Source organism: Alligator mississippiensis, chromosome 14, assembly GCF_030867095.1.
Source record: "Alligator mississippiensis isolate rAllMis1 chromosome 14, rAllMis1, whole genome shotgun sequence".
NCBI lineage: Eukaryota > Metazoa > Chordata > Crocodylia > Alligatoridae > Alligator > Alligator mississippiensis.
Window position 1 is genome coordinate 45,764,294 of NC_081837.1, and position 27,953 is coordinate 45,792,246.

General features: G+C 54.5%; 1 long non-coding RNA gene across 4 annotated transcripts; it reads right to left on the reverse strand.

Annotated features, from left to right (window-relative positions):
- Positions 1 to 1,343: 1,343 nt before the first annotated feature.
- On the reverse strand, positions 1,344 to 27,711 carry LOC109282848 (uncharacterized). 4 transcript variants are annotated; one of them, XR_002089870.2, is made up of 4 exons: positions 23,558 to 27,711; positions 23,264 to 23,400; positions 16,441 to 16,628; positions 1,344 to 15,801 (listed from the first exon to the last, which is right to left on the reverse strand). It is a non-coding gene; the product is annotated as an uncharacterized LOC109282848 (long non-coding RNA). The 4 variants fall into 4 exon arrangements; XR_002089872.2 differs by having other exon boundaries at positions 16,441 to 16,623; positions 23,264 to 27,711; XR_002089869.2 differs by having other exon boundaries at positions 23,264 to 27,711.
- Positions 27,712 to 27,953: the final 242 nt, after the last annotated feature.

Sequence of the window (27,953 nt, forward strand, 5' to 3'; positions counted from 1 at the left end):
CTATGAAAAAGCCAACCAACAAAAGGAAAACAAAAGGGAGAAGGGAAGAAGCAAGATAAAATAGTAGCAGCAGCACGAGGGGTGGGAGTGGGGTCAAGTCCTGGGACGTCTGGCTTGGTGAGGGTTTCCCACGCACTCCTGGTCACCCGCAATAACAGACTAGCTGCCTGTCCCTTGTGGAGTCGGACTGCTGCTCCTCTCTCACCTCAGCACTACATTTACCAGCATTTCCACTGTTTCCAAGCCTTTCCCGGGAGGGAGTTATTTCACTGACTTCCTCTCAGCACCGCTGAAATGGCATGCAGTTAACACACTTGCCCTGCAAGTCTCCTGACCATCAGAGGCCATGAGCAAACGCTCAAAGAAACCACCTAGAGTTGAGCAGAATACTTCTCTCGGTGCTTAAATCTCTCCATAGACAAGCAACCAAACATCTGGTCTGTTTTCAAATAAGTGAGAACCCGAGATAGGAATGAATGGTCTGTGCAAGAGATTAAACGGCTGGCCCTATCCAGCCTAGTAAGTGGTATTTATCTGAATGACATAAAACAGCTTTTCTGAGTCAGGATTGGGCTATGTAATGGGAAAATTGTACATAAGGTTCCCTTCCCAGGGGTAGTTTGGAAATGATCAGTTCACCAAGCAAATAAGCAGGTACTGAATATACAGGTGCATGGTGGAGTTTAAGCATATTTGGTAGTACAATTTGTTCGGGCTCGAGCCAGGGAAAGACCACAGTTGCTTCACAGAATAAAGTCAGGTTCTTCAAATGTTGGAAAGCAAACGTGCTAAAGTGGGAACGGGTGGGCACGGGCACATGATGTGGAACAGCTGAAAGGCGGCACCTGTTCACGTACCTGCAGTTGCCCCACGGTCAATTTAAAGCCAGACTTGTGCAGCTCGCTCCCTGGATGAAACCGGTCTAAGCTGTCCCAGAGTAAAATCCACTCAGTGCTGCGTAGGATTGGACACGGGGACAACTGCTGCCGAGCACATACGTCCCAGCCTCGTCAGCTTGCTTTGAGTTCCCAGGTGGGCCACGGGGCTCGTGGGCCGCGCAGCACGGGGCGGTGCGTACAGGCACGACTTCCAGGTGAATGCTCATCAATGCAAGCAAAGCTAGGCAGCGAGGGGGCATCAAGAGGGAAGTGGACATGATGTTAAGCTAGTTTCAAACAAGCCACTGAAAACCCTTCATCACGTGTTACAGCGTCCTGTCTCTGGGTCACTTTCCCCACAGCTTTCAGAGGTCTCCCATTATTGAAGCCCAGTTGAACCTACTTTTCATATCCAGCTCAGATGCTTGGCTGTGAAAGACAGAACTGGGAGTATTGGCTACGTGATCAGATCTGACAGCAGTCTCCTTTATTGAGACATTTTACAGTTTTAACCCGCGTACGAGAGACATCAACATGAAAATGATAAATGACAATAAACAATACAGCTTGCATGTAAATAGACATTTCCAGCAAAGAAAGGCCTCTTCCTGGCACACAAGCACAGGGGTCAGCTCAGGATACTGCTGTGTGGCAATCTTAGATTAAGGGTTTGTTTGGATTTTTTTAATGAGCTGCTTCCCAAGGACACACGTAGCTGGCTCATGTGGAGGGATGCTGGTGCAGCAGAGGCACAGCTGCTTTCTTTGACTCGTTTGCATTGAGTGGCTTAGAGAAGACGGATCTGCATGCTAGGACATGCTGTTGTCCTTGCGCCTACATTTACTTGCACACGCGCTCCTTGCTATGGCTTTTGTTACCTACCCGTGATGGAAAGTCCTTCCTTCTGGTGAAGCATCTGCCTAAGGCCTGTTGCTGAGGTGGTTTTTATACTGAGGTTGGCACTGAGTGGTCTCCTCAGCCCTGCCTTCCCCCCGCTCTGCTCTGCCCCACTGCCAGGGGCTATCGAGTCAAACGCGAGATCTGTGTCTTTCTATCCAAGTGCCCTGGGACGGGAACCTTGACGGCTCCACTTGTGCGTACAGTGGGGCTGTCCATGGGGAGGATAAAGCTCATCTCTGCAGAAGACATGTCTTTTCTTGGTGTCCAGGCCAAGGCTGGGGAACGTTCCCACAAGACCTCATCAGACCTCGGCAGACAAGGTTCCTTGGGTGAATTTGATTTCTTTTCTTAGACCAACCCAAATAGTTGGAGAATAGTTATTAAGCAAGCTTTCGGGTTCAAAAACCCTTCGTCAGGCTAAGGAAGTTTCAGCAGTTGGTGTGTGCTCTTCCTACAACCTACACCCCTCATCAGACCTCAGCACTTTCTATTGCAACTGCAAGGAATGGCTCTTTGATCAGCCTCCACAAGACAAGGCTGAGCGGGGATCTGGTGGCCATCTATAAACGTACCGGGGGGCCAGCGGGGAACGGGAGAGGCCCTGTTTCCCTGAGCAGTACCGGGAGTAACTAGGAATAACGGCCACAAGTTAACTGAGAGTAGGTTCAGGCTGGACATCAGGAGGCGCGACTTCACGGTCAGGGCGGCTAGGAGCTGGAACCAGCTCTCAAGGGAAGTGGTGCTGGCTCCTACCCTGGGGGTCTTCAAAAGGAGGCTCGACAGTCACCTCGCCAGGGTTGTTTGACCCCAGCGCTCTTTCCCGCCACGGCAGGGGGTCGGACTCGAGGATCTGCTCGGGTCCCTTCCGACCCGACCAACTATGAAGCTATGAAACTGTGATCTGCCTCTGCTAACATGCATGGTTAGCAAAGCAGAGAGAGCCTAAAATACAAAGCAGGAAATCCTCACAATTTTCCCTTCGGGGAGAGGGACAATTTCACACTGCAAAATGCTGGATGCGCCCTTTAATGCATGATAGGATGGTGCTCAGGCAGCGTGGGGATGAGGGGCCAGGGCAAGAACCCCAAAACAGCACGTGACAGAGTCTCTGCTATCTTGCCCCCAACAATGCAAAAATAAGTCAGAAACGTGCATTGGGAAGCTTGATCCTGACTGGCTCGACCCGGTGCAGCAGTCGGGTTATCTGGCACGTTGGAAAGCCGCTTCGTCTGTGGATCCCTTGCGGCCCTTTCCGGTCACGAACGGCATGTGGGGGAGCGGACGGAGCGCAGCGTAGTGACGTAGCCTCCTGAGCTGCTCTGCCCCACTGCACAGGAGACGCCCTTGCCTGTGTGCCCAGCCTCCCAGCCCCTGGGTACGTGTGGTCGGAGCGGGGGAGATTCCCTCTTGCTGGTTGTGGCAATGCTGACAGATCCAAACGGCAGTGCCGCCCCATCCTGCGTGCTTAGCAGACGGCAGCAGCGAGGTGGGGCCTGTAAGATGAGCGCAAGGAGACGATGGGTCTCACAGCTCCACACGGCTGCATAACGCCTGGGGAGTGGAGAAGGGAAGAGGAGCCCTTTAGGACTTGCACTAACCCGTAGTGCTTGTGTTCCAGGCAAGGAGCTCTCTGGGTTTCTCCTCTCTTTAAAACCAATAACCTGTTTTTACTAGTCTGAGACAATTAACTTAATCCCCTGGATGCCATCAGCAGGAATAATTATTTTAATTTCACAAGGGATTTTGCTTTTATATCTTGTCCTAATTGCTTCTTATCTTGAATGTCTAGAGAACCTGCAGCAAGCAGTGGAGGGCAACCTCCCCCCACGGGGAGGGTAAAAGGGATAACTGCTTCAGTGGGGTCTCCTGCCCTGGAAAACCAGGTCCTGGTTGTCTTGTTTGGGTGGGATTCCCCCTTCTGCTGTAGGAGGAAGCCCCCTGCCCTTCGCAGCCCCTTGGTGAGTTGTCTGCAGCTCTCTCCGAACCAAAATGGCAAGGCCGGGGGCCTGGGGCAATCTCCGCTTTGCTCACTTCATGGTCACTCTTCTCAGGTTGGCTGCTGGCAGGAAGGGACTCTCAAAAACCAATGGGGCACTAAGTTCAGCTAATGACTTTGTGATCTGTAGCTTTAAGTAAATTAATTATACCCAATGCAATCCTTTAGCTAATTGTACTTAAGCCAGTTAATATCACAGTCCCTTATGGGCCTCCCTTGGCACTATGTGTGTGGTCCGCTGCTCCCCAGTCAGGATATTTGGGGCTCTTCTCAGTAGAAGCAGCTGAAGTTGTAACCAGAGAAGCTGCAAAACATGGGGAAAAGGGAAAGCAGGAGAGAAACAAAAAGTAACCAAAGGAGGATCAGGCAGGGCCCAAGGGCTGCGCTTGAGAGACAATGCCAGGAGGGAAGAGCAAACCGCCCCGGAGAAGGAGGCGGCCGAATCCCGGGGCCTGGGGACACGAGGCAGCAGGAGCGCGTGGGGCGGCGCGGCCCCGGGGTGGAGAAGCAGCGCAGAAGGCTCTTGGGGCCGCTGGCCGCAGCGGGCTCTCAGGCTAATCATGGTCCGTGGAGAAGCATGTGGTGGGTGGCATGTATCTATGGCATTTATATAACCGAGGAAGCTAGTGAGAGAGTAACTGAGAACGTGGCGGAGGTAAAAGCACCTTAATTGCACAGACCCATGTGAGCAACATCCCCGAGGAGGCCGGGGAAAGACTGACTGACCGTCCAGTCAACCTCCTGGTGATAAACCCATCAGACCAGTAGTAGTACTGGTTATCCACCTGGTTTTGTGCTTGTGATACCTGTCCACTCTCTCGGTCCTGTCACGACAGCGCTCGGCGCCACATCCCCGTTCACCTGGGTCCCATCGCTTCCAGGCTGCACTCCGGTTTCCCAGTCTGCTCCGAGTGCTTGTCCCCTGCGGCTGACCTGGAGTCACTTCTGCCTACTCCCTACAGAACTGCTGGCTTTGCAGCAGGTGTCTCCTGCTGGGCAGAGCTCGCTGCTTCTGAGCGTGGCTCGGGCCCAACGTTGGAGGCAGTGCCCGCTGCCTTTGCACAGCACAGCACTGGGTCCTTGTTTGTGGGCTGCCAGGGGGGGTTGACCCCTCTTGGAAGCTAGAACTGTTTGCCCTCTGTAATCTCGAAAGGGTATAGGAATATGCCAGTTGACCGGTTATTGGGATTTACCATAGCGCCAACCACGATCAGGAACCCAGCGTGTTGGGTGCTTTCTGTGCAAAGTGTAGTGACAGCATCTGGCCTAGACAGGTGCGACGGACAGAAAAGGGCTGGGAGAGTGGAAGGATCGCCATCCCTAGCTTACGGCCCGAGGAGACTACAAGACATGCCCAGGTCACACGAAAAGCCTGTGGCAGAGCCAGCTCTCCCAGGGACTCGGCTCCCCGGAGGGGCAGACGCTTCGTTCAGCCCTAACTCGGAGCTGCTGTTGTGGGGCTGCCTGCCGCGTGGCTGGGAGCAGCGTGCGGGTTGCTGCCGCGCTCCCCCGGGCCGGCCCTCTCTCCCACCCGGCACGGCCGCACGGAGAGCGCAGGGGAGGGCAGCGAGCCGGGCGGGTGGGGAGCACTTCCGAAAGGAAGCGTGCGGGCCTGTGTCTGACATTAGCCGGAGAGTTTCCAGAACGCCGAGGCCCCACGTCTGCTTTCCAAGGGAATGACCTTGCCCGAGGCCAGGTCAAACACTTTTTTTTTGATCGCTTAAGCTTTGGGCCAGAGGCATCCCTGGGGCACTATTTTTTATTAGGTTTATTTATTGGATTTCACAAATCCTACCTCTAGACACGTTGTGTATGCACTCAGTACCACACAGCCACGTCCTGGACCAGTGGAGGGCAATAAAGGCCCTGGTCCAGCCAGCAAGGCCAGCCCACAGCTCGGCACGCAGCCCGCTCCCCGGGCTGGGGGCAGGGACGACTCCATCCGCTCCGCAGGCCTCCAGCTGTGCACACCCCCAGCCTGCTTCTGACTGCCTTTGCTGGTGTTACTGTGGGGCTGGAGGGGCACAATGTCCGTTTCTGGGGGTTGTCACGTCTGGGTTTGAGTCTGATCTAGTCCCATGTGTGTTTGAAGCGCCTCGCCTCCTGTGCTAGCAAGTCCCAACCTGCCCTTTTCATGTGATCAACAGGGCCAGGCTGGGAGGTCAGCAAGAAGTGCTGAGGTTCCTGCTGGCCCTATTACTAAAATATGTGGAGCAATTTGCGCACTTGAGGCTTGGGTGGAAGTCAGTGAGCTGACTGTTGTTACAAGCAGGCTGCAGAGTTTGGGAGGTCAAGTTTCAGACATGGTTAACTTAGTGCAGAGGTGATCCTGCCAGTGCAGGAACAGGCGGCGTGATTTATTATGTGTCATCCAAACAAGGCACTGCTGAAACGAGGCACGTTTCATTATGGCTGGCGCACCATGTGTATTAAAGCGTCATCGTTATGCACTTGTGTCGCCTTGCAGTCAGCGGTCGTGGAAAAGCAGATGGGAGTTTGCTGGTGCAGGACCCAGAGTACCGGCACCACTTTTGACAAGAAGAATTCTGACACCTTAAAGCTATTATAAACCTGTCTGATATTTAAAAGTAATTCAGAGCAAAAAAGCTAAACATACATGTGTATGGACACACACACACAAGCATGCATGTGCCTTTTTCTGTGCATCTGAGACCCTGCTGGAAACAGAATGGATGAAGAAACGTGGAGAGTTTGAAGGGGTCGGGTTTGTCGGGTAGCTCCCCGGGCACCTCTAGGAGAGGCGAAGCTGGGTGCCCAGGGCAATGACCTGGATGCTGCGGGTTCTGGGCTTCCCATAAAAAACCACAGATACAGTGTTACCAACCCCCACGTGCTTAAAAATAAGGACTCTCATGTATCCCAGTACCCAAGATCAGAAGACTGGCTTGAAAAGCACAGCTTTTAAATGTAATAATAAATACTAGGCTCTTAGCAGCCTTTTAGTGCTGGGGGAATCATTTTTAAGCTTTTCTCTGCAACCTGCCTCCAGGGCCAGGAACCTTTTCGTCTAATTACCAAAGCGGAGACTCAGGATTGTCACGTAACCAATCGCCTCCAAGAATCTTAGGAAAAACACAAACTGTTACGAGAGTTGGCAACGCTAAATAGAGAAAAGATTTTCCAGATAAAACAACGGGCGATTGGTGGTGGCAATGATATTAATAAATGGAGAGGCCCCTTCCTGAGAAGCAGAGGCCTTCGCATATGACCGGAACAGAGGGACGGGAGGAAGGGTTTATATCACCATCTAAATTGGTTGCACCAGATTTGACAAAGTTAAAATCTTCTGAACAATCAACTTCTCGGTAATCAGGTGTTTTGCTTGCAAGTACCTGACCTGCTAGAGACTCACTCTTAACATTTCTAGCTTAACTGTGTCTCCAGGAAATCGGTTTGGAACCTGATCAAACCTACTTTCAGCTCTGCCATCCTGCGCTCTGAATTATAAACATGAGATTACTACAGCATATTTCCTGCATGTGTCGCACATGTGTCTCAAATCTCGACACTGCGAACACTGCAAGGAAACACTCCTTCCCAAGCGCAATATGGAAGTGCAGCCCAGATGGTATAGCTGTCTGGCCCAGGGATAACGTGCACACACAAGGCACGGGAGTCGCACAACTGGGAGATGAATGGGGAGCGACCCGCTGCTCCGCAGTCAGAATACTGCTGCTTCTCGGTGCTAGACATCTCCTCTGTCAGCTGCTCGGGAGCACGGGAACCGCGAAGCAGCCGCTCGTTTCAGTCCCCGCGCCCAGCTCTTGCCGTTCAACACTGCATCTCTGCTTCACACGTTTCCCAGTCCTTTCTAAACTATGTAGAAGAGATGTTTCTACAGATGCTCCTGGAAGTTTACTGCGACACGTCTCTGTGTAACCTCTCCGGGTCATTGCCACTTCTGTGGCCTAAGCAGAGGCCCCTTATTTCCTTTTTCTCGCCCACCAAGGGAGCGTCGTATCCAGCTTATCCTTTTTCAAAATGTCTGTTATTGCTCCTGGTTAAAGTCTCATCTGAACTGGTTTTCTGAGGGAAGCGACTGGGTTTCAGCACCCCTCCGAATAGCTGAATTCCTGGAGGCACTGTGCTGTAGCCTTGCGCGATGGCGTCTGAAGAAGTGAGCAGGACTAGTCTGGTCTCCTTAACCTCCTGTGCTTCTCTCTTTGGGCCTTTCGCTCAGGCTGTCCCAGAGCTCGGTCCCGCCCGCTGCTCCCCACGTGGCCCCAGGGAGGCCCGGGAGGCCCGCGCGGTCTGAGCTACATCTCCCGCTTCTATTTTTCCTGAACCGCTCATGCTCTGGGCCCGTTCCCCCTTTAGTGATATCATTGCAAGTCCTGAATTGAATCCAGATCCCCTGGCACCGCCTGCGCTGCCTGTGATCACCGAACCCCTGGAATCTGGTATACAGCGGTACGGTGTCCTGGGCGATACACCCCGACTGGCTGCTGCTTGGCTGTGTGTGCCTGCGGCCATACAGCCTCTTTCCAGGGACTCCCCCCTCGCAAGCACGGCAAGTCACCGGCAGGCCCTCACCCTGGGACGGGAAGAGGTGCGGGGAGCGGTGCCATCGGGGGCTCCCGCTGTGTGCCCGCACAGCAGACCGTCACCCGAGGGCATCCCCGCCACCCCGTGGGGTGGGAACGCCAGTAGGGCACAGAGCTTCTGAAGGGATGACATGGAAAACCCCACTTCTCTGCATCAAACTTAAGAAGTTGAACTTCAAGTTTTTAATCAAAAGTTGAAACCAGATGGAAGTGAAATGCCAGAAGTAATAAGAAAAGTATGTTGCAAAAAGATCAAATGGAAGAAGAAGATGAAAATGTTTTCAATTGAGTTGAGAGTTCCTTCAAAAACAGATTTACGTGAAAGCAGCCTCGTTTGCACTTCACCCCTGCTTGGCCTGTGGGCGCACGCAGGTGAAACAAAGCCCGGCCGGCTTGCTGGGCAGCCCTGCGCTGTGACAGCGCTGCTGTCAAGGCCCCGCAGCTCAGGTTTCCCACACCACTGGGCTAGACCCAGAGCTTAGGAGGCTTTCTAGGAGCTTTGTGCATCCCCTGGGCAGTACCCATTAGACAAAACGTGGGAACAAAATCATCCTGCACTGGGCCATTTGTGTCCTCCCGTATTCATTTCATTTACTTTCTGAGCCTGTGAAGAGGGTCCTATGGCTTCACCTTCAAGAGCAGGAATACAAGGAATAGGAACCCCCTGCATCGTATGATTTAAGATTCAAAAGTCCAGGAAGGGAACAAGAAAAGAAAGAAATAATGAAATAATTATAAACATCAAGATGCGTGTCCTTATTCAGGGCACAGGATACTATTCTTTCCTTCTTTGGGGAATACATGAGCAGAAAAATGAGCCCAAAGACAATAACATAAAAGGCTGTAGTGAATATATTCAAGAAAAATAAGCGAGCCAGTGCTGATGCCAAGGAGGACGTTGGCTGATTCTCTATTAGGAATTGTGCAGGGCAATTTTCTGATTTCTATTAATATAACATGCAAACACACATCAGACACTCTGGCTCTGCCCTGTGAGAACATGCGAGTAAAAGGCATGGTCAATTATCTGCGGGGACCAAGACCAAGTCTGCTTTGCCTAATAGAAATGACAAAACATGCAGGACTGGAACAGAAGACGGGGAAATGGTAGAGGAGCGGGAAGCGGAGCGAAAGGGCCACGGCAGCACCAGCAGAGCCGAATGCTGGGGAGGTGATGGATAAAACCTTGCTCTCCAGTGTGGCACCCGTCAGGAAGGGGTCTGCATCTGCTCCGGCTTCGGGCTACGTGGACCCTTCAGCCCCTTTCCAGCCCGCGGTTGGGTCCCTGGTATCTGTGCTTCTCCACATTTTCATTACAATCCACTCCAAGACACAGGCTCGCATTTACCGAGGTAAACTGAGGCAGCAAACCTGCATGGAGCCAGGCGGCGAGTCATTGCTGAAAACGGCTCCAGGGACCCCGACGCTCTTCCTATTCCCTGCCTTGCCCAGGAGACACGAGTCCTTGTGCAAGCCTCTCCCACCCGGGTGCGCAGCGAGTTCGAGACGTGCAGGGGGCACGCCGCCGCTAATGCAGGAAGGAAGCGCTCGTTGCTGCGCAGTGAGTTCCCCTCCCCTGACTGCAGAGCAGGGAAAAGTGGTCACATAGTGATCAGAGCTACGGTCGGGGACACCAGTGTCATCTTCTCAGCAAGACGCTCACCACCTACCTCAGGAAGGGCCACGTGCCGTCAGCCATTCGCACCGGGGGCAGGACAGAAGTTCTCCTCTCCTGGGGCTACGGTTTGGCCGAGCTTTGCTGGACACACCACGTACTGCCCCCCACCCATACGACGTGGGAGACCTGGGACTGAGGGATCATTTGCTCCTTTCAGGCACCTATCGGCAGTTTAGGTGTCGTGTATGTAATGCAAATTATTTATGCTTGTCGGGAGAGACGTCTTGCTCATTTGGAGCTGCCTTTATTTTACTGTGATGGAATTAGAGGGTGGCCTTTTAGCATCCTGTGGCTTGTACATGAATGCTGCGTTCTCGCTTAGCACGTGTCACTGGGTAACGGGCCCTGGGGCTGCGGCTCGCTTTATTCAGGAAGTCGATACACTCGCGCTTGTGCTCAGATGCGTGTTGTTCCTAAATCCTAATGCTGTGGGGGTCCATCCATTACGGCCCCCTGGGGTGCATGGCCTCGGAGCCACTTCTGACATGTTATTTGTCGAATGTAACGGTCGCTGAATAGCTGAAGATAAGCGGGAGGATTCATGGAGGTTTTAAATTTCCCTTTTCTGCTTAGAGGATGCAGTTTTCTAAGGAGATTGATAGACGCTTTACTCATTTTCTCCTGACATGCATGTTAGTGTTTAAGTTAAAGTGATTGTATTTACCCCAGAAATATGTCCCATAATTGATTCCCTCAAATCGAGCGTGCCATGAGACATGAGTGCACTAACTGTTTATATAAGATGGGGCCCTCAGCTTGCAGCCCCGGAAAAGTCTGGGAGAAAAGCCGACCTCGAGACTTCCTCTGAGTGCATGCTGACTTTGAGGGTGCCTGAAATACAAACTCTGGTAAATGATGAATGTATTTAATTAAAACATACTATTGCCTAAAGAAATGTTTCTGCAAGATGATTCCCTTTTTGTGATGCCCTGGCGAAATGGCCAAATCCCTTTCAAGCTTCTGTTTGCTCCGCCACCGGACCTCCCTGTCGAGCCCCGCAGGTAGCCAGCAGTTGCACACCTCGCGCCCGCAGGTCTGTCCCTACGGCTCACGCGACCGGGTCTAAGACGCTCTTGCTTCGTGGAGCTAGTCGTCTCCCCCTCAAATCTGGCCTCGTTCCTTGCTGCGAGGAAGGCAGCGGCAGCCACGGAGAGGCCGTTTTCACGCCGGGCGGATGCTGTGCTGGTGCGTGGCGCTGAGGACAAGCCTAGCTGGCAACGGCCCACGACGCAGCAGGAAGTGCCGCAATAAGAGAAGAGACTTTCTCCCGTCACAAGTAGCCGGTCCATGGACCCCATCGCCGTCACTGCCACGAGTCAGAGAGGGGCTCGGTACGATGAGGGCTGATGTGGCCTCTCGGGCGTCAGGACGATAAATGTGGGCGATGAGCCGCAGTCCTGGAAGGGATGTGACCCAGCCTCGAGTGATCAGGGCTTGGGAAGGGACTTCCCCACTGGGCCATTTGCAAAGCAGGCCGCTGCAGGCTTTCCTGTGTCGCCCTCAGGCAGACGGCGCAGCAGGAAGAAATCGCCCCCTGCACCCCAGTCAGGAGGAGAGGAGAGTCCCGAATTGTTCATAAAACCATTCCCCACGAAGCCCAGGCCCAAGGGCGGAGAGAGCGAGGGAGGCCCCGCTGCTGCTGGTCACCCTGGGCCCAGCTGGGCCGCTCTCGTGCCCGCTGCCCGACGGTCGCTGCTGCCCCTGTGAGATGGACTCTGCCCCGCGCCGCAGGGTCATCGCCCGCTTCTTGCATCCGACCGAGAGACGTGTTCCCAGCTCTCCGCTGCTGTTCCCTCCAAATCCACCGCGGATGAAGTCCCAACCACTGTTTGTAATACAAGCTAACACCATTTATCACAGAGAAGCATCGGGACATTCTGATTATTTCATCTTATTGTAAAAATAAATACAAGGAATTTCAGAGCGACATTTGACCCAGAAATGAGGTGATTTTAAACATCTAAGAATAAACATAAAATGGGACACATACGTTTGTGCAGCAGTAAGTCTTCCCTACATTTGTCTCTTTGTGCATCGGGCTCTGACCAGCTCCGAACAGCACTGTTATCGGACTTTTATTCTCATTCACAGAAAATGTCTGAATAAAAAACACCTAACATCATACTGCGCTCATGTAGCAACTTTAAAGCATGGAGTTAATGTTGCGGCCCGGCTTCCAGTCTGAGGCTAGCCAGGAGCTCTCTGTCTGCAGATAGCCTGGGCTAAGGGGAGGGCTAGGAAACAGGGAATCCCATCACTTGAAATCTGAATTGTAGCATCAAAGTGCTTCGGATAAAGAGTTATCAGATAACTGAATGCTAAGACAGAGCAAGAAAAAAAAGCACCACAGTCTCTTCTGTGATAAAGAAGAAGAAAGAGATCCTTAGAAATACAGCTCCACGAGGACAAGAGGGTTTTTTAGTGTGAATGGACATCGCTAACAAATGCCAGTACAGTCTCGGTTACAATGAGTAAGCTATGGGTGTCGTGAATATGTGCATCTGTGCATGTAGTGGCTGTGTCATCTGGAAGTAGCTATTGTCGTCCTCTGAAGGAAAGGAATAGCCTGAAGCAGAAATGAAGAAAGGGCTTTTTGTGCCATGGCTGTTTGCCCACCAAGCTCCAAGCAAGACATCAGAGCGCTCCGCAGAGCGAGGATACTGTAAAGCGCTGGCACGGGGGCGTCCCATCCTGCTGCGCCTGGCAGCCTCGCACCTCCGCGTCGCCGACCCGAGCGGGGCGAGAAGCCTGCGCGGGGACCCTTGCCGATGCAGAAGGCGCTAGTGAGAGGGAGAGAAAGACGGGCTGGGGCACCTCCCTGCTAGGCGGGGCCTGGCTCGAGATTTGTTTCACCCGGAGCTGAGCTTCACGGCTGGGCCAGCTGCACCCTGCGCCCGGTCCCACTCCTCCCGCGCCAAGCCCCTGCGGCATCTCTCTCATGCAGGCGCAGCCTGATGCATCTTTGGCCGCTCTCTTGCGAGCTTGCCTTCCAGGACAGACGTACACAGCACATCCCTCAGGAGCATTGCTTGCTGCTGTACTTTGTCTAAGCATTTTCCCACCGTGATCCTGGATCGAGTCCAATCTGGGATCACCACCGTCATGAGAACATAACAAATCACTCTGAGAAACATCCAGCTGTGCTGCTATTGGCCGGCAGGCAGCGGTTGTGCGCAAGCCGGGCTGCCGGGCGCTGGGAGCAGGGAGGTCGGGTCCCCCTGGCACACCCGCGGGGCATCACCAGAGCACCCTTGTTTCCGTAGGCAGCAATGCAAGCCACAGAACGGCCCCGCGCCGCCGGGGCAGCCCCGGTTGGGACCTCCCTGGACAAGAGCCAGAAGAGCAATGGGAGCCGGCTCTGCATAGACATCCGTGGCTCTCACAGGCCCTTTCCTGTAAAAAGAGAAAGGGGAAAAAACAACAGAACCAGTTTGGAAGCACGAAAACCCACGGCAGGGCAGCCTCAGCACTTACATGAAGAACAATTCTTGCCAGCGTGAAGGCCACAAAGGCATCCAGGTGATGCTATAACTCTACAGGTACTTCCTAAGCAATTGTCTTACAGCTCAGTAGACGTGGGCAAATTACTGCCAGTGTCACTGCTGAGAGACGGGACGCGCCTGCCTGGCACCCGGTACAGGCTGCATCAGACCCAGGACCTGTGCCCGCGTCGAGGCTCTGCACGTCTCAACCCGGGCGGGCTGGAGGCCTTCTCACGAGTTCTGCGCCTGCCCGTCAGGTCCGACGGCCCGTGACAAGGATCACCGAGCCGTGCAACGTGGGCAAGTGAGCACAAGGTCTCCTTGCCTGAGCTACTTCAGGCTTCGTGGCACGTGTTTTACCCCGCTGCTGATCACAACATGGCACTTACGGCACAGCACACTTGGCATGTGTCAGGTTTGTCCCCCCGGTTCACATGGCAGTAGCAGGCTGCTTTGTAAAACATCCGTCAGGAATGTGACATCAGGGCAAGCCGGAGCAGCAGGCAGCACGCTCCTGCGTGAGCACGCTCAGCATAGTGCTGCAGACCTGGCAATGCCCGCCGTTTCTTGGCTCACACCTAGGTGCTGATGTTGAAGCTTGTCAGAACTTGCGGGCTTGTCGGCTCCTTCTGCAGTGCGAGACCAGAGGGCAGAGCTGCTGCACACACACACGTCCTTGCTGCAGTGTCAGGGTATGTGGTTGCCATGAATGTGAGGAATGAACAGCCCGACCACCAGGAGCTGGGCACTGCGGAGACTTCCAAAATCTGGCTGCTTTGCTTTCCCTGATTTGCCCTTACGTGCTTTGGCCTTTGGAAGTTGTGGGGTTTTAATGTTATTGCCGATCATAACTGTACGGGCAAGTGCTGAAACAGCCTCGAAAGTGCAGTTTTACACCTGCACGAACTAAGGTCTGAGTCACATTTATAGGGTATGACAAGCTGGGAAACTGTAATGTTTCTTCTATTGGACCCCAAATCCAACCCAGGAAAATAATGCTTGTAGGAATCCCCCAGCGGACATCTACACGTTCATCTTGTGACACGTCAGACAACTGCACTGTCTCTAGCAGTGACTCTCGACCAGGGTGCCACGGCAGGCCAGGCCGGGGTGCTGCCAGGTCCTTTGAAGGGTGCGGCAAGGTGCGGTGAGAGAAGATAAGCAGATAAGCAGAAAAGTGCAGGCTCGGGCTTGCCCCCCCTGCCCAGCCCTCTGCAAGGAGGCAGGCACTGTAACACATCACTTCTTTTTTTAATTGGGCGCTGTTCCATTCACAAAGTTGTGGAGGAGTGCCTCGAGACCAGTGGGGGCTGCCTCGACCCCCAAAAGCGGGAGTCACTGGGCTGCAGCGTGTTGCAGGGCAGACGCTAGAGACTGCCTTCCGACGGGCATGTGGAAAGACAACTTCCAAAGGCTGAGGTCTGAGAAACAATCGTCCGGGTAGCCACGTCATTCTGCTTCCAAGGACAAGCACCGAAGCAAAGCTCTTCAGCTATGGGCCCTTTGGCTAGCAGCTATCCTGGAAGAGAAAGGTGTATAGTGCTGCATTGCAAGCGCTGCAAATGTGAAGGAGGCATCCTGTGGCCTGCGCTCCCCACGGGGAGAGGTCTGCCCACTACTTATGCAAACTGCAGTATAAATGCCAGCCTCTCTTGCAAAGAAGGGGAGAGAACGTGGCGGTTCAGGAGCCGACTCCACGGCTCAGGGATGTTTCTTCCCTCGTCACGAGGCACAGAGGCAGACCTTGTCTTGGAACCTGGTGTGATTTGCTAAGTACATTAAGAACTTCACTTTAATTAAGTGTTCAAATGATGCAGCACTATTCAGTATTTGCCACGGCCTCTGTGTGTGACGGATGATGTTCGGAGATCAGCAAACCGATCCCAGTGTGCTGTTGTGCAGCAAATCCGTTGCCTGTCCCACACGGTCCCACAAGGTCCCACAAGCTAACTCGGTGAGCAGATGCCTTGCTTGGGGAGGGACGCCTGCACCACTTCAATACGTGTCTGGGGACAGCTTGCCCACAGGTGCCCGCCGTAGCGAGACAGCACGAGAACAGCCACCCCTCGCTCCAGGTCCGGACTTCTCTCTCCCTCCTATGACTCCGTGTCAATGTAAATGGCAGCAAGGCATTTTTAAGGGAACCTCAAGCTAGAATTTAGCTTGGAGCTACACTGTGATGAAGCAATAGAGAAATGGCCTTTAATTACCCATTTTAACAAATACCTTCTCAGGAGATACGTTGGTTGTGGCAGATGCATTTATACACGTCAGATGCTTTTTGGTAAAACTGTGGCTCCACCTGAAAAGCCAGAAGGGTGGCCTCCGATTAGTAAAATGAGACTTGTGCAAGACTTTTCTTTCCCATGTTGTAAGGCACAAAGGAATTAATTACAATAAAACATGATCCACGAAAGTCCCAGAAGAATTCTCCAGAGATGGAGCTAAGAAACTGCGGCAAAGCAAAACTCTTCCTGGCCAGCTCTTTGCTGGTCATAAGAACTGAACTTCATCACAGATTTATTCAAACAACTCAGTTCTCTGCTCCCCTGCACTTAGTGCTGGAAGAAGTACTGGTATTGTGACATGAAAATTCAGCTCAAATGGGACTAGCTGATCCACTGGTTGACGGGAAAAAGCAGCATGGTTTCAATGGTTTAAGCAGAGGCCTTGGGGAGTTTTGTTGGGGTTCCCCTCCTGAACCTGCCTTCCTTCACCTGGAAAATGAGGAAGGGAAATGCACATTTTTGCTAAACAATTTTGAGATCTTTGGATGAAAGGCCCTATGAATAAGTACATATTCTTATGGCCTATTGATGAGTTACATGGAAAATGAATGCACCGCTGCTGCAGGAGATCGTGTATTTATGTGTGTAGCAGCTATATAGGTGCTAAATATTTGGTAAAATGATCACATGTATAGAATAATTCAAATACTAACTGTGTGTGCGCAACGTTACCGGACACAGCTTGCAGTTCAACACGCGGTCTCGCTGGCCACTTTCTCCATTGGAGACTTGCACTGTTTGCTGGACAGGCTAGTTAACACTTTGGTTGCCATGTGCTCTAGGCGACGTTCCTATTGTCACGTATGGAGCAATTTTCTTCCTTCCTTTGCAGCACCCTAGGCTTCCAAAACACAAACACAGAAATAAGGAAAAATCAGCAGAAAATGAATTATTTAGAAACCAAAACATGTCATTATTTGGCATTTCATCATCTCCCTTCTGCCCTTTGCCTGCTGGCTTGGATGGCATGTGAATGGGTTCACCCCCCGTAGCGTCGTCCCCTTCAATACGACCCGAGGCATTCCCAGCACCGTGCAGCTCCGAGGGCAGGGGTCGGGAGCGGTGCTATTCCAGGTAGTGCCAGGACGCGGTGCGTGTGCCAAGAGCAGTGGTGCTCCCCGCTGTGGGAGGCAGAGAGCGGATGGGCACCAGAGCTGGCGCTGCAGTCAGCCGTGTCTGCCGCAGGAAGGTGTGCAGAGCTCTGCTCTTCGGCCTCACAAACATCCTGAGGAGCTGGCTGCTCCCGGTGAAATGTGTTCCATGTGTCTGGCCCGGCACACATGTTTCTTGTCAGGACTGCTGCTCGTTCTGGGTTACCAAGAGTTTCTGTTTGGAATTCCTGGAGCCGGGGATGGGAACAGCGCTGCGCTCCGCGGGCAGGAACGGGGCTGGTCTGCCGCCCTGGACAATCCCGGCAGCCACCCCACGCCCCTGGACAGGGCCCGGGCAGTTCAGCGCGGGCAGGGCACAGTACATGTACGTACTTCTTTAGAGGAAGCGGAGGAGTTGACTGGCCTGGTGCTTTCAGCTGCCAGCGGCTGGTTACCTTGGTGGCTGGATTTGGCTTTCCTTGGCATGGCCAGGGGCGGTTTCACCCAAGAGTGCTCCTCCACCTGGACCCCTGCCAGCCAGCTTGGACCCCGCATCCTGGACCACCCGCTCTCCCAGCCTCCCTTGCTGCGGGGGGGCTGCATCGCTCCCCTCCCCTTGGCCTCTGGCGTGCGGCCTGACACGCACAGCCTGCTGCCGCTGCCTTCTCCTGAGAGTGCAAGCTTAGGTCCCCCCTGTGCCCCAGGACCAACCCTGGCCCCCCAGAAGCACGCTCGCCACCCTCCTGGGACACACAGATGCAGCACCTTTGCTCGGGCTCCAAGACACCCGATCACGCTCTGCTTTAACAAGTGAGAAATACGTTCTCCCCGGGACAGAATCAGAGAGGCGTCTGCGGCTTGGTAGACAGTGAAGCACGAAAACTAAAAGGAAGTGCGTGTGCTGGGGTTACTTTCCTTTGGAGGCGGGAGAGCGCCGAGCAGCTCCACACCCTTCCCTGGGGCAGAAAGACTCGACCCTTAGGTTGCTCTCGCCTTCAAACCGAGCCACGTGTTTCCAGTATTTCAAATGCCGGATGCCTGTCTCTGTGAGCCCGTGCCCAGGGCGACCGGTGATTTCAGCAGGGTTAGTAGGGTCCAGATACGGCGCCCACGCCCATGGGCTCACGTGCCTTTGCACTTGTCCAGCTCAGGGTTGGCGGGGAATGGTGCTGAGGCCTCCCCCGCCGAGCAGGCTCACAATCTGGGCGAAAAGTACCTTCCGGCTCCAGCACTGCCCCCGGGTTTGGGGCTGTTTCCTCCTCTCCACTGAAACGTTACTGTCCTCTTCCCTGGCTGAAGGCAGGACCCCCTCCCACACCCTCCCCCCAGGCTGGGTGGCTGTTGGATGCAGGGGAACAGGAGGGGGCTCCTTTTCCACTCTGTCACTGCCAGCTCCAGGCTGTGGACGTGCTCCTCGCCGGCCCCGGGGCTTGTTCCCATTGTCCCAGGAAGCGGGCAGCGATGCCAGGGACACGGTGATGCAGACGTGCCCGCTGCAGGTGGCTCTTTCTTTGCTTCTATGGGATGTTGTTGGCAATTTCGGGGTGTGAAAGCAGCTGAATTTCTGAGCCGGGCTGTGTCTCGTTTGCTTTTTATGGAACTGATACAAAAGATGCCTTTGGTGGTGTGGGATAACATATCACTGGAGCTGAGTTACGGGGAAGGAGAGAGCAGGAAACGCTGGTGGTGGCACCTGGCTCTTCTGGACTCCTGTTGTCAGTTAATCATTTCCATCGCTCATAAAAGCCCGGTTGTTTGTTCCCCTGCCACTTGCAAAGAGCCAGAGCAGCGCTTGTCGGGTTGTTGTGTTTGGCTCCTCTGCTTTGCGCTGGGGTGAATCGGCGCAGGCTGTCTCCCGTCGTTCAGAGCAAACGTTCCCAGCCACACGTCAGCCGATGTCCCACGTCAGCCGATGTCCTTCCCGGCAGGCTTTGCCCGTCTCCTGCTATCGACCCCTTTACAGCGCTTCTTTTACACAAAGGTTTCCTTTTCCTTCCTTCTCTTCTTCTCCTACCTGGGTGTGAGGAAGCAAGGGGTTAGTGGAGGTCACGTGGCTTCTTGCAAACGATTCGCTCTGGTCTGCTTGGCCTCCTTCCCCGAGCCAGGCGTTGCAGTGGATGGGCTGGAGAAGACATCGCGATGCTGAGCCCTTCTCGCTGGGACCTGGCCGCTTTCTCTCAGCGGAGCTAACGCTCCTCATGCCCCAGGTCAGACCAGCACGGGACGTCTCAGGGAGCTTGTGTAAAAGCTGGCCAATTTCTAGGTTATCCTGAGAGGCGAATGTGCTTCTCACACTTTCAGGAAGGTGTTGAGGCCTCTTTGTGGTTAAATCTGCAGCTAGTTAGAGTTTAGCGCTGGAGGCACAGATTGGATGCTGTCTCGGTTGCGGGGTCTGGCTTTGTCTGAAAAAAACAGGGTAAGAAGTGCTGCTGAAAATGAGTGAGGATCGCCTGTTGGCACACGCAGCCTGTCCTTCCTTGTTCTCCCGGCCAGCTGCTCTCTCCCATGCTCCCAGCCCCTGCCTTAGCTGTGTCAGGCAGAGAGGCCCCGTCCAAGGGTTTGCTGTCCCACGCTTGTCTCCTGAGCTGCACCTGGCCACACCGCGCCCAGAGCTAATATCGGTGTCTGCTGATGCCTGGGCTCCAGCACTGCCCCCTCCTTTTTTCTTTCTTTAAAGCAAGTGAGAAAAACCAACCCAAGGCCAAGCTGAAGTGGATCGAACGCTCTGACCGATCACTCAACGGGCGGTTTCCACAACACACCTAACGCAGCCACGTAACAGCGCAGGATGTGCTAGGGCCGAGGGAGGCCAAGGTGACCTGGACCGGCTCTTGCGAGTCACAGCGTTGATGTCCTTTCGCGCACCGGTACGAGCACACCGGTGCCTTTTGTGCGCGTGCAACCCTGAGGTTCTAGGCTAGCGTATGGCTAAACCCCCAAATTACGTCGCAATCCCAAAGGCCTTTTTATATATTGGTGAATGGATCTCCCCTTGCAGGAGAGCTGGGTTTCTGCACGTTCTTTCCTCGGCCGTCCCTAGAGACTGAAACATCCCCGTGCAAACTGTGTAAAACCCAATTCAATGAGAAGATGATTCAAGGAAGAAAAATACAGCGCACATACGGCTGCTGGCACGCTGCGGACGCACAGGCCCTTCAGAGCACCCACGACAGTAAGGTAAGTAGTCGTGGGAAGAGGATATAATGGCTTTCTCTCCCACTGGTTCTGCAGCTGGATGAATCGTTTGCTAATCTTTGTCGTGACGGGCAATACCGGTTGGTGAGCGGGTAGCTGACAGGCCTGTCCCCGCAGCACAGGCTGCAGGAAGAGCCGCGCGCTCCAGCCACTGAACAAAGTATTCTGGCGTGAAAGCCCAGCGCTGCAGCAAGGGCGATCTCCATGCAGGCTACACGAGCAGCTGGCCGGGGGCTTCGATGGGTGCTCCTGCCACTGAACTAGAGGGGACCTCTGTGGTGTCCCTCCTGGCCCTGTCCTTCCATGACCCTATGCATTGGCGCAAGAAGGACAAGCTGGCCGGACAGAGGGGACTGAGCAGCACGTGCTCTCGTGCTGGCCGAGGGAAAGCATCTAGGCCAAGGCAAGGCTTCACAGTGTTGCGCTGGCTTGGCACCCGTTTACATGGGCATGGAAGGGCGGAGTGAGGGGACTGCCCGCACGCCCTGTTGGCCCCGCACCTCTGGGGGTGCTGCTCCCGGGGGCCCCGCCAGCAGCTCCCGGCTCAGCCTCTCGCGCACAAGCATTTCTCAGCGGGTCTCTTTGCAGTCGCGTCGCGGCTGGTAACAGGTGCCACGGACACGGCAGCCCCAGAGACAGCCCGTCTGCACATGCACAGACCAGGCGTAGCGTGAGCCACCGCTGGGCAGGATCCCCCCCGCCGGATCAGCCGGGGCGCAACAGACCCCGGAGCGGGAGGACCGCGGGGAAAGGCCGCTCCGGTGACCGGCACTTCTGCCGTGCTTCTCTTGTGGGCTGCTCCAGACAGCCCGGCCTGGGGTTCGTGCCGCTCGCCACGAGCTGCAGCACACATGCTTTGGGAACCTAACCCGGCTGTCAAAGGCGACTTTGGGAAACAAAAAAGAGCCGTGAGCCTTTGGAGCAGCAAGGGCACCACTTAGTTCAGTGCTGTGTTGAGTTTTTGGGGGGTTTGTTTGGGTTTTTTTGCAGGGAGGCCAAATTTAACCCTCCAATCCAGGGTTCCCCAGACCTTTTGCTCTTCACTAGGCCTGGCCCCAAAACTGGCCGTTGCTGCAGCTTTGAGCAAAGTGCAAGCTGAGAGCAGACCCGCTCCACGGGGCCGGGCTGGTCGCACGCGGGTGCTGTCCCTGCACCTAGACACACGGGGGACTCTGCGATCTCTCCCTTGCTCTTAGTTTTCCCAAAAAGCTGTGGGAAATCCTCAAAACCAATAAAAAATACCAGATTCACTGAGGAAATGCTCAATGCCAACTTTTCAAAGGCTGGGAAGACTACAAGAAATGTGTTCCCACTGGGGCAGAAAAGTGAGGGAGTTTGTCCTACAGCGAGACAGTAAAAACAATCCTTACAGAAGCTGTGAGCAGCATGCGAGATGGGAAGCAAAATATCTCATCCCAGGACTTTAGGCCCAACCGCAGGGTTGCTGTGAAACTACACGCGCAAGCAGGAGGCGAACCTCTCACGGGCACGACTGTTCTTGCGAAACGAGCTGCTCCAAGGAAGCGCGATTCCCAGAGAGGCTGTTCTCCGCCGTGCTGTAATGCCCCTCATGCTTGTCCCCTCCTCCGCGCTGTCAACACGGGTCTTATCGCTGCTTACGGGAATGGAGGAAATTCCAGGGAGAGGCAGCACCGGGGCCAGAGGAAGCAGACTTCTGGAGTGTCAGCCTCGAGGCCCCAGAGCTCATGCCACTGCTGCATCTAAAATCCTGTCTCGGGATCTGTTTGCATGGGGAAAGTGCTGTTCTCTTCCAGGGGGTCACACCAACCCAGCCGCCCCAACCCCTTCCAGCGCGGCGCGACACCGAGGCCCTGTCACTAGCGGTGCCCGGAGGTTTCCTGAAGCGTCTGGGTGACATTCCAGGGGACGTGGTGGTTTTTTTGCCGCCCTGCATTCAAGAGGATCTGATGGTTCCTCCTGCCTGTACCAAACTGTGCCATAGGGAAGCTGTGGTTTTGCACTGAGACCTGGCTGTGTTTCATTGCTGGGCGAAGTGACCCATGTGTGGGATTTGTCTTTTGCTCTGTTAAAGCACTTGAGTAGAACGGTGTGATGTGCATTAAGGGGGTGACTGTCACCATCTCTGCAACAGTTGGGTGGACAGGATGTGACGTTGCAAGCTTGTATTCCTGGACTGCCGCTGGACTCTGGCAGAGAGGTTTTTGCCCAAATATCTTTGGGCAGCTGTAGGTGACAGTCCCCTGCCCCTGCTATCCCCCCATCGCAGCTTTAGTCAGGAGTCGGTCCAGATCAAGCGCACAGCACCTCCAACCCTGCAGCCAAGGCAGTGACAGGAGTTCCCCGGAGCGAGTAACCGCTGCGGGATGATGCAGCTGGAAGAGCACGGTCAGGGAGGGCCTGGTGCTGCTAGCACTGCTTTCTGCTGCCCAGGTCAGCGAGGAGCTAGAGACGCTGTGGGACAGGTCCAGGGCATGGAGGTGGTGCGGAGGTGAGTGTGACTCCTGCCCTGTACCCCAAGTCTTGTGGCGGCACCGAACCTCCTCTGCACTGCAGTAAAACCCCAAATAAGCAGGGCCAGGCCACGAAACTGCGACCAGCTGCAGGGCTGGGGCGTTCGGCCGGCAGAACTTTCTGGGGCGTGCCAGGTGCCGGCGCCAGCTGAGCTGAGCAATCAGGACTGTAATTACCCACCCGCAGGCCCTCCAAAGTTCTGCAAACTCATTAGTCACAGTGCTGGCGAGAGGGCGAGTCCCTGCCACGGGAGGGAAACCTGACAGGCGTGCCCACCGCGCGGCTCCCAGGAAACGACCCGCATGGCCCGTGGCACAATCAGCCGTGGTGCTCGGCGCTCCGGGGTCTCTGGCCCGGGTCGGGCTTGGCTCGTGCGGTTCGTTCCTTCTCTTGACATCCCTGGGTGAATTTGGCCCTTTTGCAGCAGATCCCCCTGCTCCGTGCCGAATTCCACGCATGGTTCGCAGCCCTCCTCAGAGCTGCTCCGGCTTGGCCTCGGGCACCTTCTTTTTAAGTTACAGTCATAGTCTCTGTCAGTCTTCACGTTGCAAACCAAGATGATAGGAACAAGCAAGCCGCTGCACACTCCAAACATGCAGAAAAGCCGTGGGCTCCCTACCTCGCTCTGCAGATGTATCCACAGCCCTGATAAACATCTTAAGGACCCAACCTGCATGGATAATTTTGCAAAGCTTACCTCTCACAGGAAATGATGAGGTGGGGAATGCCAGGGAGACGTGAGAAACGGGCCCCCACCTGCCAACTCTGCCGCTGGCTCCCGCGGAGCTGGGCTGGCTTGGAGGACTGCTTTCTTCCCAGTCCTGCCAGTGATCTCTGCAACGGAAACAAAACAGGGAGAGTTTCAACCCCTCTCCCAGGGATGAGGCTGCAAACCCTCCGGCCCTTCCCCGCACAAATAAAGAGTCTTGACATGACAGAGAGGTTAGACTTGTAGAGATAAAATAATGGAAGTAACGTGTCCAGGTCTTACCAAGCCCTTCACCCCCGGCACAGTGCAGACTCCGCAGGAATGTGGTGTCAGCCCGGGGAGGCACCGGCGAGTGGGGTCTTCAAAGGAGCTGCAAGAGCGCATTGCCAGCCTCCTAGATTAGCCTGGTTCTTTCAGACATCCTTAGTAAACATTGCATACAAAACCCCGGGTCTTGAACTCCAGCTCCCCTGCCACTAACACTGAGGCAGTACGTTTAACTTTTGCACCATGCCTGTAAAAAGGTGTACATGATTAATGAAGTACAGACCTGTGTTTACTTGCACTTGTGCTGCTGAAATTGTTTTGAGAGCAGCTCACAAGGAAGAAAGATTTATTTATATGCTCCGCATCGCACTGATAGACAGCTACAGTGATGGATTTTGCAAAGGAAGAACTTGTTAAAAATCATAATGTTTTATGCCTTTAAGCTATAGGTGTCACAAAGGAGTTTTAAATGTTGAAAGCTTAGCCCAGGAAATCTTATCACTAATTAAATTGTTCTGGAGCAGAACAAGCCCAGCTCTTTCCCTTGGAAACTTTTTATTTTATTTCATTCCTATCTGAATAAAAACGTAATGCAGCAGAAAATAAAGCAATGATTTAAGAGATTTTTGGAGGTCTGCTGCTCCTGTGTGATAAATGAGACCCAGGGTCCAAGCTGCAGGTGGCTTCCATAGAAAATGTCTCTCACCCCATCCAGGCCAAGCAGCTGAAGGAAATGCTGCTGGATCAGTCTGGGGTTTTCTTTTTACACGCGGCAAGTAATGAATTGGGGAGAAGAAGTGCGTTCCTCACAGGCTTCCCAAGTAAGCAGCACCTCAGAGCCCAGTGGGTGAGACTGACCCCTGCAAGCCTCGTGCACGCTGAGACCGCATTGCCACAAGGATCACTACCGATCTGCCGAGAGACCAGCGTGCTGCCAGCGCGGGGAAGGAGGGGTGTCCTTCAGGGAAGGCCCCGGGCTTGGACCATCTGTTCTGTCCGGTGTTTATGGTACTTTCTGGATCTGGTAAACTTATTTTTTTCTGGAGGTCAACACTTGGGGTTTATAGTTCATAACCCACAGAACTGAGCTCCTGGGTGTCTTACCGAACTTCATCCAGACAAAGGGGAAAACGAAGGCCGAGTTTGACTACGTCGGTGTTTTTGCAGTTCTTTGCACCTTGAGGTGCTGCTTTGTCTGTTATTTCTGACGTGAGTCCCCTGCTCTTCCCAGCATTTCGCTTGCTCACCTCCTGACAAGCAATCTCTTTCTCAGAGACCCCGTCTCACGTCACACTGCGTGTGTCACAAAGTCCTCCGGGAACTGAACCAGAAGAAACGGGAGAGAGGCTGAAGATCCCGTTTGCACGTGTTGGGGTGCTGCCATCACCCAAAGACCTGGTAAAACAAACACCTTCCAGTTAATAGCAACAAGTCCAAAGCTTTCTTGAGCAGGCCTCCAGCTGGACTGGCTGGAGGCAGAAAGAGAACTGGTGACATGACTTAGGGGCCGTTTCGTGTCCCACACCTCCGGACTGTGGCGGGGGGCTCGGGTCAGCTAGAAGCAGAGCAAACAGTCCGGACAGTTTGCACAGAGACAGTCAGAGGCCGCACAATGATTGCTCCGTGTGAACACCGGCTTGATCAGACACAGGCTTTCCACACCGAGCCAGAGCTGGTCCCTCGCATCTTGCTGTTGCAGCGCGAACGTCGGTGACTCGGTCTTGGCATCTTGTGAAAGCAGAGGATGCGGCAGGCTCGGACGTGTCAGTCGCTCACAGAACGCGAAGCGGATGCCAATCTTTTATACCTTATTTCCCAATGCCCTCAGCTGGCAGCTGTTCAGCTCCAATTTAGTCTTTGCCCTCTTAGCCAGCTCATCGCTAGAGGTTTAATTGCATTCCCTGCTCCTGTGTGGCACTGTTATTCTGTATGCCAAAGCAAAGCTGACACTGGCGTTAACAACCAACCCAGAACATTTCTCTTGATCCATCACAAAAACAACGGCAGCCTGGATGGGCCTGTCAGCAGATGTCCTGGAGTGAAGTTACCTACCTGCAGTACTCTCCCACAGGGATGAATTTCCTCATCTGATTCAGCCGGGACTTGCGCAGTAACCGCTGCAGCAGCACGGGCCGCTGGAAGGGCTGCGAGACTGTCTTGGCCCCTGGCCCCTTCAGGGATGGCTGAGAAAGTGGCACCAAACTCAGCTGAGCGGCAAAGCTTTAAGTGCCACATGCACCTCAATGGCAGAGTCCATAATGTGCACCTGCTCCACGCGGTCCGTGTTTCCTTCCTGCGGCAGGAAATAAAATTCAGCCTCTTCTACCGCTCGCACTGCGCCCTGCGTGTTGGCCTGGGTGGGCGGTGGGGTAGGGCCCAGCGGGCATCAGGTTGTAGCAGCCCGACAGCCCTGGCCTGGTGCTGCGGTGAAACATGCTGTATCGGGCGGCTTTTTCACTTCCCGCTGTGGAAGGGCAGCCAGGCCCATAGCCTTTGCGATGGTGAGCTGTAGCAATCCTGCCCGGTCCGCACCCGGGTCACCAGCCCCCCACTCCCCCGTTTCTGACCACTAGATGTTGCCCCTCCTCTACTCATCCTGGGGGTGCTACGAGCCCCGTGAGGCAGAAAGGAGCTAGGTGAGACGCCCCGCTGGCTCATCGGTTCCCCAGGAAACGTCCACTGCCAAGGCCAAGATAGCGGCTAGAAGCTGAGCGCTGCAGCGAGAGCAAGGCAGATTCAGACACGATCATATGTTTATGCTTAAAGAGGCTGCTTTTCCTCTGACATCTCGGCATGCTGATGTGAAAGCAATCGGTGCAGTTCCCTTCACACAATAACCAGCAGTGCTGGAGCAGGGCTCTTGCTGTCACTGACGAGAACCTATAATTAAGACTTCTCGAGATCTATTGATTGTTTATGGGCCCAGCGGCCTCCTGGGAGTCTCACAGATCGACATAATGTTCTCTGATTTGCATTTGGAGTTCTACTTTGGACACCAGATGTGAGCGCTCTCTCTTACATGCACATCTGCAGCTGCGGGGAAGTGTTGCCGGTTCCAGCAGAAGTTGGCATCAGGCCTCGAGTACTCTGCTCTTGCTTCAGACCGTGCCACGGAGCGTGCTGTGTGTTTTGCCGGGAGTGCCCTGTGTGGGCCTGCCCGACGGGCGCTGGAACCTGGCCGCCTGGCCCCTGGGCTGCTGCTGGCAGAAGGCATGGCCCAGAGCACACGTTTGCAGCTGAACCTGCAGACTGCCCCTCCTATGGCTGCACTGGCTCACACAGACGGACGTGCCCTTCCTTCACCTCCCACCCGACTCCCCTTCTTCTCCCCTATCCCCGTCTTTGCCCTACTGTGGGTCAGCGTGAGTAAGCCAGAGGGGAGAAAGCTGTCCCAGAGCCTCTGCCTTCCCCAGGTTGTGTCAGGAAGCTGTGAGCTCCCCTGTTGGATTGCAGCCCAGGGTCTGCGTGCGCGCCTGGGTTCCTGCAAGACAGAAGTCTGCTGGGCAGCTTGTGTGTCGAATGCCGCACATGCTGCTGACAGCAGAAACCCACTAACGTGCACCCGAGACAAGTTGCCACCCACGTTTCAGTGACTCCCCGGATGCGGCTGTGTCTTCTGGAGCTGGATTGGCGCCGGCTCTTCTGAAGCGCTGGCAGCAGGAGGGCGTGGGAGTGACTGGTGCCAATGGGCCCAGGATCAATTCGGATTGGGGTTATTTTTAAACCACATTCTTTAAGTATGACATTGTACACGTGCTGCCTTCTGAACAGCCAAACAGATCACCAAACGCTGCCCTGGGAAACATCAGAAACCGCACTTCAGTGACATCAGCACCGCGCGGGGCCCTCGCTAGCGATCCCAGCCAAATGCATTTAGGTGCAAGCACCAACGCAAACGTGGAGCAGTCCTTCTGCTGGCAAATCCATGCACTTCCCTTTGCACATCTCCTTTAGCGACACAAGGCCGAATTCACACGTTTGCGCCGACATTTACGTTTCGGTTCCCATGAAGAGAGGCTCTGCTGCTGCCCCTTCTCCCTGGGCAGGAGCCCCAGCTGCTGCTGTACCAGGCAGGGAGCGCCTGGCAGAGGCACGAGCGGTGATGCATTCCTGCGTGTCACCGGCTGCGGCTGCCTCCCAGCGTGGAATTCCAAATACCAGAGCTAGCAACTGTGTCAGGATCCAGGTGCACGAAGCCCTCCCCGCCCCGCCCCGCCCCGCCCCGCCCCACTGCCCTGCCCTGCCCTGCCCTCCCCTCTGGCTGGGAAGGCAGAGACTGCAGCCATCGCGCACATCACTGCTGATGGGGCTGCACCAAGTGAGGAAACCGTATGCAAACCTCGGTTGGGAACGAGGAGCAGGCTGGAGGCTGAGTGCAATACCTCAGTACCACGCTACAGAACAGTACAGC